Source organism: Nasonia vitripennis, chromosome 2, assembly GCF_009193385.2.
Source record: "Nasonia vitripennis strain AsymCx chromosome 2, Nvit_psr_1.1, whole genome shotgun sequence".
Classification (NCBI taxonomy): Eukaryota; Metazoa; Arthropoda; class Insecta; order Hymenoptera; family Pteromalidae; genus Nasonia; species Nasonia vitripennis.
The window spans coordinates 32,427,894-32,438,311 of NC_045758.1; the positions used below are offsets into that span (position 1 = coordinate 32,427,894).

The 10,418-nt window shown below is 47.5% G+C and overlaps 1 long non-coding RNA gene across 3 annotated transcripts in view; it reads right to left on the reverse strand.

The window, feature by feature from the left end:
* Positions 1 to 10,418, reverse strand: part of LOC116416361 — a 28,897-nt gene that overhangs the window by 14,121 nt on the left and 4,358 nt on the right. The window contains exon 1 of one of the 3 annotated variants that reach the window (XR_004226802.1): positions 8,122 to 8,266. The exons of the other annotated variants lie outside the window; for them this stretch is intronic. This is a non-coding gene — a long non-coding RNA (uncharacterized LOC116416361). Of the gene's footprint in view, positions 1 to 8,121; positions 8,267 to 10,418 lie in introns of those variants that run through there. 3 annotated transcript variants of the gene reach the window in all.

A 10,418-nucleotide genomic window follows, 5' to 3' on the forward strand; every position in this document is an offset into this window, starting at 1 on the left:
TCTCTCTCTCTCGGCTACAAAGTGGCATGTGAAATATTCAAAGGTTTCGTTATCTCTTTCCCTAATCCTCGAGTACAGAGACTCAGCTTCGCAGCGGTAGGTGTGCGTGAGAGAGTCTGTGCTTCATACCGTCTACTGTGTAGGTCTCGTTGATTTATGCATCCGTTGGAACGCGATTATTTTCACGTATACGCATATCGGTTAGGGAGGTGAGATAGGGATTCGTAATCTGACTTTGTCTAAATTTCACTGTCGAATTAGGTAAATCGTGGACTCGAGAAGAAATCCAGAGATTATTCCCAGCGTTAATTAGCCCTACTACCAGCAGTGTACAGGTATACCTGGGCGTGCGCCCGGATTACTCTCAGGCACCGGTAATAAAAGACCGTCTCCAAAGTGTGTCCAAAGTACATCAGCTCGGGCGTCATGTCGTAAAAATCATATGGGCACCAGTAGATACGCCATTAACCGGCTCTAATCATGGGAAGTGGATTTCCCGGAGGACCGGTGAAGGATTAGTCCCGTTATGCTCTGTACTCTTCATTGTGAAGCTTCTGTACCTTTGAAGTCTTTGTATACAGCTGATCGAGTCGGTCTAAGAAGCACGAGAAAAAGCGAGTAAATTAGTCCGGGGAATTGGGCTTATTCCGTTTCCAAAACGATTCTACAATGCACTCGATACAAGATTATTATTTAAGAGCATCGTAGTGTGTACTCTCATATAGAATAGCCGTACACGTTGAGAAGAAGATGAAAAAAAAAAACGAGGCTTGGTCGTCTGATAAACCACATATCGCTTGGCTCTCAGCGCTTGGCTCGTGAAGAGCTTGAATATGTATGTGTATCATAGACGCGAGCATTCATCAATCTTGATCGTACAATCTCCGAGCAGTATAGTCTTCGACTCGTTACTCCAAGGCTTTTTCATCTACTTTCTGTGCACGTGATATGCGCGCGCGCGCGCGTCGTCGTCGTCTCGAGAAACGTAAATCCGTGTGCTACTTTCAGCTGCTTATGATTGGCGTGTGGACGTGCGGCTTTGGTTTATCGGACGAGCATTTTGGAGCAACAATTATTGCGACGAGCGAATTTCGCTAATGATAAAGAACACGGACGCCCTCGATTCTTGTTTATAATTATGAGGTCTATGCAGGCCACCTTCGAGAAATATCGATAGTCGAATGAATGGCATTCGAAAAGAAAAAAAAAATTATTTATACAAGTCCACGCTGCGATGCGACACGCGCTGATTTACGCGCAAGTGTGTACACGCTCACGCGCGACTCGGTTTGCCCGGAGCAAATATTTGCCGCACGTGAAGCGTATAGGTACACACTTTCTTTCTCTTTTCCACTTTGAGTTTTGAAAACGCCGCAGCGATAATACGAGTACATGTACGCGCTGACGGAAACGCATCGACGATGCACTGCGGAGAGAAAGAGAGAAAAAGTGGGGGAGAGATAAGAGCCGATAACGAGTCGTGCGCGCGCGCGCGATGAGGTGACTCTCTTTTTCGTGTGCAGAGAGATGATAGTGTAGTTTGAGAACAATGAATTAGTTTGCTTATCTGACGAGGGAAAACATGTTGCTGTGCTATCTCGGCTGTAATGAGCTGTCGAGTGTGTGTGTGTGTGTGTGTGTGTGTGTGTGTTATTTTCAACGATTACGGGGATGATTGTGTTCCCGGGAAGGAGAGCATCACCTTTATGCACGCTATTAGTCGATATCGGTTTATTGATACGTATACGGACTCATGGAGCGTGAGTCGTCGTGTGTATTGACGCAGTGATTTATTATTTTCGATGATTTCGCGCACTCTACTGCGCCTTTGTTGTATACACTGTATATACTCGGTGTAATTTATTCGTCGGAGCGGACTCAATTTAGCAGTATATAAATTTACGATATAGCGCGCAAGAAAAAGGTAAGACGGAAGGTCAGAAATTCCTGCGGAATAAAGGCGACTCTGTCCGATGCGTCTTCTTCTCCTCTTCTCTCTCTCTCTCTCTCTCTGCGCGCACTTGCCAGACGCTCGCCGCGCGATAGAGCTATAAAACCGCGTATTATATATACCCTTCGTTTTTTGTCTGCGATATCCTCGGACTTTTTTAGCTAACTCTAGATACGAGCGTTTGCAATAATATTTCCTGCATCAGAGCCGACCTGAGGGATTAACGCTTAAAAAGAGAAGTCGAAGCTCTCCCACCTCGTTCCCACAGCGTTAGTATCCGATAAACAGTCGATATTTCTCGAGAAAAGCGAAAAAAGAGCGCCGTAAATCTGGAGCAGTCGAAAACAACTTATCTCCCGCGATAAAAATCCTTTAACGCCGCGTCAAAAGAAAAGCAGCGCAGCGACGACTTTCTCACCGCTCGGCCGAGTGTAAGAGAGGGAGCGTCACCTACGAGTCATCTCTCTTCTCTCTCTCTCTCTCTCTCTCTCCGCTGTTTATGCGTCTTTTTCTCCAGGCGATTCAGGCTATAGCGCTGCTGCCTGCGTTTCTCTCTACCCTCTCTCGGTTTCTCGATTGCCACCGTCACGGACTAAAAAAAGACGTGGACTCACTCACGCCTCGAGACGCCCAATGAATTCTCGCGACGGAGCACTTGCTTCTCTCGCTCCTTTCTCTCTTTAAGGAGAAAAAACCTGCGCGCACATGTCGGCTTTTTCGTGCGTTACATGCGTCGCTCGCTCTGGCTGGGAACAATGGGCTGAGGTATAATTTTGGAGTTCTCGGGAATCATTTCTCCCGGAGCTGAAACATCGATCAATTAGCGAAACGACGGGAACAAAGACGCGGATGAAAAATTAACGATGATGAATTATCACCTCAGCGCGGAATTATTCTTCCTCTAAAAGATCGCCTAAAGTCTACATTCCTATACCTCCTCGCGCGCTCGCGGGAGATGAAAACTACGAAAGACTCGGTGAGCGATAGTCGAAGAGCAGATTAAAAACGGCATAAAAAGCAACGTACTCTTGGGTCAAAGACCTTGCGACACGTTATACGCAGAGACGCCGGCGGGTGATATAGGTACGCAACGTCCTCCGCGACACGCTCTATATCAGTTCTGATTGGACCTGGGAGAGCGCGGGCTATAACGTGTTTTTTCTTTTTTTTTCACCCGCAAGAATTGCGTCACGGCAAGTGATATAAAACGCGGCAGCGACACGTGCTTGTCCGAATCTTTCCATACAATAGTCGACGCGCCGCGCGGCAGTCAAAACATACCTTCTCCCGCTCAGCTCTCGTATTTTCGAAGTATAACAAACGAGTCGCTTTTCCCGGACAAATTTTATCGGACTTTTTACACCTCGTAGTAGTGGTGCGACGGGTGAACCGAAAGCCATCCCATCGGAAACTCGGAAAAACAATCTAATCTGAGCGCAGATACGCTCTTACGACGGGAATCGACTCGTAGGATGCTATACTCCCACAGGGTCGGGCCAAGAGAGAGAGAGAGAGAGAGAGAGAGAGATACTTATTCGAACTTTCGAGGGAGATTACCGCCGCCGCACTGTAGCCCGTCGCCCTATCGCACGCGCAGTCGACGAGTCCGTCTCTCTTTACTCCTCCTCCTCCTACGTCTCGATAATTCCCGAAATAAAAATATCTCTCCCGCATACCTGCTCTCCTCTCTCTCTCTCTCTCTCTCTCTCTCTCTCTCTCTCTCTCTCTCTCTCTCTCTCTCTCTCTCTCTCTCTTTCCGCCGAGAGATAAAAGTCTCTTTCGTATATACGAGAGCTGCGGCGGCGCTTTTTGCTGCGCGCGATGCACGAGGGCTTCTGGCTTGTGTAATATTTCGCAGGCCTCAGTGAATCGTCCGGCAATATAATTTCGCTCTCGTTTATTTTATACTTAAATTCTAAATTTTGCAGAATAATTTTTTACCAACCAAATATAAGACTGACCATTCACGAGGCTCGAAAAATTCCGCGAAGTTAAAAAAAAAAAAAAGGAAAGCGAGCCACACCGCCGCAATTTATTCTGAACACTTCATTTAGTCGCTCGGACGAGCCTGGGGTTCCCTCTCTCGAAAAAAAGGCCGGGCCCGTGCGTTCCGCCTTTCTCTTTATCTCTCTCTCTCTCACTCGGTTCTCCGGTTCGTCCCTTGTATAGAGAAACAAGCGCTGATAGTTAACGTTTATTTTTTCTCCTCGGAGAGAGCGAGTATGAAGAAAAAGGACTCGACGACGACTATACGTGGATAAAAACGTCTTGTATAGGTATACGAGGAGTCACGTATATATAGGGATCGAGAGGAGAAAAGTGTGGAAGCGCGCAAGTGGCGCACACATGGCGCGCAGTTGTTCGAGAGGTCAGGTTTTTATCCGCTCCAGCTTCACGGATCTGTACCTATAGGCGATTTTCGAGAGGCTCCTCTCGCGCGTTGCCTTCTATAAGCGAGAAAGAGAGAAGACAGAAATAGAGCTGGAGGGGCCAATCGGAAATCGCCGAGTGCGAGAGTCATATACCTGCAGCAGCGAGAGACAGAGACGCTATACTGTGGCCTCTCCGTTGTCTCCTTTTCGCCCGTACCTTGTTTATTGCTCTTGGTAATGGACTTTTCTCTCGTGTACGAGTTTCCGCGAGTATTGTGCAGCAGAGCAACGCGTGGCTCGGTCTTATTACTGATTTTGTTTTTTTATTTACAAAAAAATAAACCTAGCTGCTCTGAAAATTTTCGAATCTCGAGGGCTGAAATTTCCGCCTGACAAATGGTCTTAACGTCGAGCTTGCTGGGTCTGCACGTACCTGGCATAAATTCACGCGCAGAGGCTGTATATTATACACTTTGCAAAGTCACCCGATCCCCGCATCATGTGTGTAAGTATATGACGCAGGAGTAAGGAAAGAGAGAGAGAGAGAGAGAGAGAGAGAGAGAGAGTAAAGCCTCGACTCGAAGGGGTTTTTAACTTTGGGAGCGAGTGACGACGGTGTTGTTGGGACTTTTTACCCGCCGCTGCTTTGCATTATTCCGACGTTTGTCAAGAGCTTTCGGACGTCGTTATCGCGATATATATATATATACATATACATACATTCAGTACAAGGTACAACGTCGCGTATTTATCTTCATCGACGGGCAAACAGAATTCTAATGAAGTTCGAACAAACATCATATCCAATCTCGATAACCATCGCCGCGTATAGTAGTACATCCTCTAGTCGAGAGACAGCGCAGACAACGAGCAGACAGACGGACGGTACAGCGTGCTCGTCATACACACAGCATCCCACTAATTTTCAGGCCACTGCTCGCCTAGGTATATATATATACCTCTATACGCTCTGTCTCTCTTTCGCGGCGAACGCAAATATTTGCACGGCATCCACACGCGGCTGGTGCGCGAGAGAGACAAAAGAAAAATCGCCCGCGCCGTTGTCCATCTGTGGCCTTTGTCGTGCAGCGCGAGGGCGTGTGTGTGTGTGTGTGTGTGTGTGTGTGTGTGTGACGAAACGCGAACATTATCAACGATGGAGAGAGAGCGCTAAATCGTGCCAAGGTATATATGAGGTTTGGTCACGAAGAGTTTCTTTGTTCGCGGATGTGCGCACTTTGTGTGAAATATATAAGCGTAAAGGTGATTTTTCACATCGAGAGCGTTTTCCAGCCTCGAAAGAGAGAGAGAGAGAGAGAGAGAGAGAGAGAGAGAGAGAGAGAGAGAGAGAGAGAGAGAGAGAGAGAGAGAGAGAGTTAAACGTCGTATCGCTCCCGAGTGTATTATTGTACGCAAAAAGCGCGAAACGGCCGTAATAGTAAAGTTGGCCGACAGCTCGATAGCCTCTCAAATGTGAAATACGACCGAGAGACAGAGAGAAGCGTATACATCGCGTCCGATAACTCTGTACCAGCGATGATTTTCTCGGTATAGAGGAGCATCACACAGTCGGTGACTTTGTTAATGACATTTCGTGTGTACCGAGAGTGAGCCCTCCGGCCCATTGTCGCGAGCGGCAAACAACGCATGCGCATGTCTAAGTACGCGTGTAGGAAGAAAACGGATGTATTTTTTTGCAACTTTTACCTGAGCGAAGTCATCAGTTTACAGAGGGAAAAAAAAACTCGAGATCATCGAGCGGAGGCTCGAGTGACTTGTGCGAGTCTCGGATGACATGTTAAATAAATGCTTTCATTCGACTCCGTAATGTAAGTTTAAAGAGGCCGACAATCCGCGCGCGCATCGGCTTACAGCTAGCCGTCGCACTTCTATATAATATCTCGATCTCTCCTCTCTCTCTCTCTCTCTCAGCGAGTCAGTGGCTTGAAATTGACTTATGATTCAATTAGATCCTATCGCCGAGTAATATAATTACGTAAGAACGTCCTTTTTCATTCGAATCCGCAAGCTTTTCCCGCCGAAAGCCAGAAATAAAAAAGCTACCAAGGTAAAGCACGCACGGTACACTCACCTCGGCGAGCATAGTCTAACCCACACAGAGAGACGTCTCGCGCACGCGATATAAAGAAAGGCATATAGAGTTGCGAATCACGCCGCGGCGGCGCCTAATGGGCGGCGACGAGCGAAGAGGGGAAGCCCCGGTGTATATACATAACGCTCTCTTCCCTCTCTCTCTCTCTCTCTCGTATCCCCACTGAGCGCGCTCGACTCGCGGCGGTTGTCGACTCACCGGACGCCCACGCGAGCGAGAGAGAGAGACAGAAGTAGATAGCCCGACCTGCCGACCGATAGCCCACCTAGATGCGCCTGCGAGTACACGTATACTTTGTTTATCAAGTGGAGGTTACTCTCTGAATATTTTTTTTCGGCATCGCTCTATACGTCGTATGTTTATGCAATTAATTCAAAGCTTGCAGTGGAAGTCTGGCAAGTTCGAGCGCAGGGCATCTCATCTCTCCTGCCCCGGAAGAGTCAGCCAAGCGTTCGAGCGAGATACACCGCTTATATAGTTTCGGTAGTTTACGCGTCGATTCGGTTGACTTCGGGATCTCCTCTAGTGCCGAGTCGGTGTACACCTACACAGAGATACATGTATAATACGAGCGAGAGAGAGAGAGAGAGAGAGAGAGAGAGAAAGCAGGGCTGTATCGCGTGACGAGGGTGCGCGACGATTGGCTCCATGGCATCGTCTGTGTGTATAACTATATACGAGAGAGAAGTCGCGATGCGGGATCGGTTTACCTGACGCCGCTCGCTCTCGGCGTACATAACACTGGCGGGAGCTTCAATTGAGCTTGATTGAGATTAAATGAGCGATACGAGCTCGTGTTATATACTCGGCGCGCGAAATTACAATTTTTCACATAAAACAACGTAGAGCGTAGAAAATTTACAACGATTAAATATTAATTAAAATTAAAAGCAACAAGCAGAAAAGATCGACTGTATGAAACTGCGTCGGTAAGTCGGGTCGTCGACGTCCCTCTCGCCGCGCATCGCAGCGTCTAATCGGAAAACAAATGTTACCCGCGCACTTCTCTCTCTCTCTCCCTCTTTCTCTCGTATATACTTGTACGAAGCATCACATGTGTATAGAGAAAGAGGGAGTAGAGATCCGTCCGTCCGGCCAAGCTCTCGCGCGGCCGATTAACGATACTAACGACTAGCGATATATCCCCCTCGGAGTCGCTAAGGGCATCGGCGTACATGTATGTACTATACTATGCTATACGCGGATGGATGAGGCCGTAATTTATGCTGATATAAAGCGGCCGCGCGAAATCTTGGCTCGAGAGCTATCATCTCTCTTTTACGCCGCCGCCGCCGCCGCCGCCGCCGCCGCCGCCGCCGCCGCCGCCGCCGAGACTAACGAGCCGACGAGAGTCGCTTCGCTCGTGGGTTCTTATTCACAATTGCACGTCGACGTCGGTATGTGTGTGTGTGTGTGCGGATGGTTGACTCTGCCTTTTCGCTGTCGGTTCGGGGCTGAAATCAGAGGTGGTTTGTAAATAATTTTCGTTTGTAAATAAAATCGATCAGAAGCTGCCAGTTGGCGAAGCTTAAAAACAAACGATCGAAAATTTCTCACACCCCTTGAAAAACCGCGTAAAAAAAGAACCCATTGTATAATCCACACCGGCGCCTCTCCATTGTCCAGCGACTCTCATTTGATAAACATTCTCTCTCTCTCTCTCGCTTACACAGAGACAGACTCACCTCTCCTAAAACAATGCACACCTCAACGCACCTAGACCTCACTGTGTCCGATGCGGCGTCGCGTCGCTCGTTTCGCCATTGTGTCCCCTACACTCTCGCGCGAGACTCCATTCAGCATCAGCAGCTGCGCACGCGGAGCCGCTAATAATAGTATCGACGACGCGACGCGCGACGCCTACCTATATACCTTATACCCCCGCTACTTTGGCCGTCAACTCTCTCTCTCTCTCACTGCGCACACATTATGCCAATGCCCCTTTCGCTGTGTGCGTGAGACGCATAGGTGCTGCTGTGCGGATTTTCTCTCTTCTCTTTGTGTTTGGACGGTTGCGCTTTTTTCGATGTGGGAAGCAGATATAGAGTGATTTGAGTTGAATTAGATTTATGATAAGGTATAATTATGGATGAATCCAATATAGGAGGTTGTCGAACTCTGGGATGAATTTGGTTTCTAAAAAGATTCATATACAATGCCCTATAAACAAGGGCTGAAATTCACAATGCGCATTCCAGCGCAAGGGGCTATACGAAAACCAATGTCCAGCAAGCTGACCCTAACGATTCGTTATACACAAGAGAGACATCAGAGGAAAACAAGCCATAAATCCGCGCATCATAATGAAACCGATCATCATCGTCCTCCTCCTCCTCCTCCAAGTTTCTATCTCGAAACTCTCTCGTCCACATATATACCTATATATACCTACACCCAACTTGGAAGTACAGACACCGAGATTCCGCGAAGAGTCGAACAATTGATTGCCGCGACTCTCGGCACGTTCGCCGCCCCTGATGTATATAATACCGTTTCGACGAGAGCAGGACAAGGGAATATCCTCGCGAGATATATACAGAACGTAATATATATTCAGCAGCGATTGTGTCCGGGCGTTATTATTGCAGCCATATAACAGTCGTCGAACTGCAACCCCTTTCTCGAGGTGTCTGTCTCTGTGTATGTGCGTATAATGCGAAAGCTATTGTATACACGTTATATACCGCGTATACGAGCTGGAGAGACGTCTTGATGCGCGAGGGAGTCAATGCCGCGTAAGCCATTTCTTTCAGCGGCGGATTCGACCCGAGATTTCGGCAGCATTAGAATGATACGGGCGCTGTATATTATATTGAAGACTTTTTTTTTATCGCACGAGTGTTGTACGAGTGTGAATAGGTGGAAATCCTTCGGAGATAAGGACGAACGCGAGGTTTAATTACTTTTGAGTTCGAGCTAAAGTCGTATTTCGTCTGATTTATGCTTCGCGGGAAAAAGAGCCTCGACGATAAGCTCGTCTTACTTTCCCGAGATACGAATAGAAAATCCCATGTCCAGAGAGCAAAAGAAAAAAAATTACTTTGATTAAAAAGCTATCAATATACACGCGCGGGTATATGTACCTTATTTACGACTGCACGTGTTTGTGCGAGCGGAGATACGTCCAATCTATATACATAAGTTTCCACGTGATAAGATGCGGGCGGGGCCGTAGACTTTTTTTCTATGCGTATGTACAAGTATAGCCCACATTTCGGTTCGACTATGCGTAACGCAATCAAGACTCTCAAGAGAGAGATCTGTACGTAGTAAGTAGTAGGGGCATGAGAAACTCGCGACGAGCTCGTGTGTACCTAACGGTTGGGCAATAGGCGATTATCTTAAAAAAGAGAACGCAGCGGACTTCATTTTCTAATAGCTCAGAGACCACAGTGCACGCATATACAATAGAACGTGTTTGTTGGACAGGAATGTCGAATCATATCAACGCGCGTTTCCGGCGACGATAAAAATTCATTCTCGGAGAAGCACACGATGTATTCTCGAGATTTCCGACACGTGAATAAGCGCCTATACGCTTTTTATTTTCAAAAATTGCCTAGACGCTCTCTCGCTATTTTCTTAAAATATATGTCGCTCCGAATGAATCATCCGGAATACCGTCGGATCAAAACACATCTCTCGATTCCAGTCCACACAAACACAGAGAAAGATCTCGCGGGGCAGAAACGATTAAAAAGATGCTTCAAACAAACAGTTATACAGAAAACGAGAGAGAGAGAGAGAGAGAGAGAGAGAGAGAAAAAAAGAGCCTTCGAAAGGTATAATATACGCCTAACCTTTGGCCCTCCCGAGAACCGAAAATAAATCCAGAGCCCCCCGTAAACAAATCCACGTAAAAGCAGAGCGCGCACGGGATTTCCACTGCAGAGCGGCGCAGCTTCGACGAAACGTCAAGCGCGCGGCGGCGGTGCAAGAAAAACAGAAAACAGCTGACGACGTGATCGCCCGTATATATAAC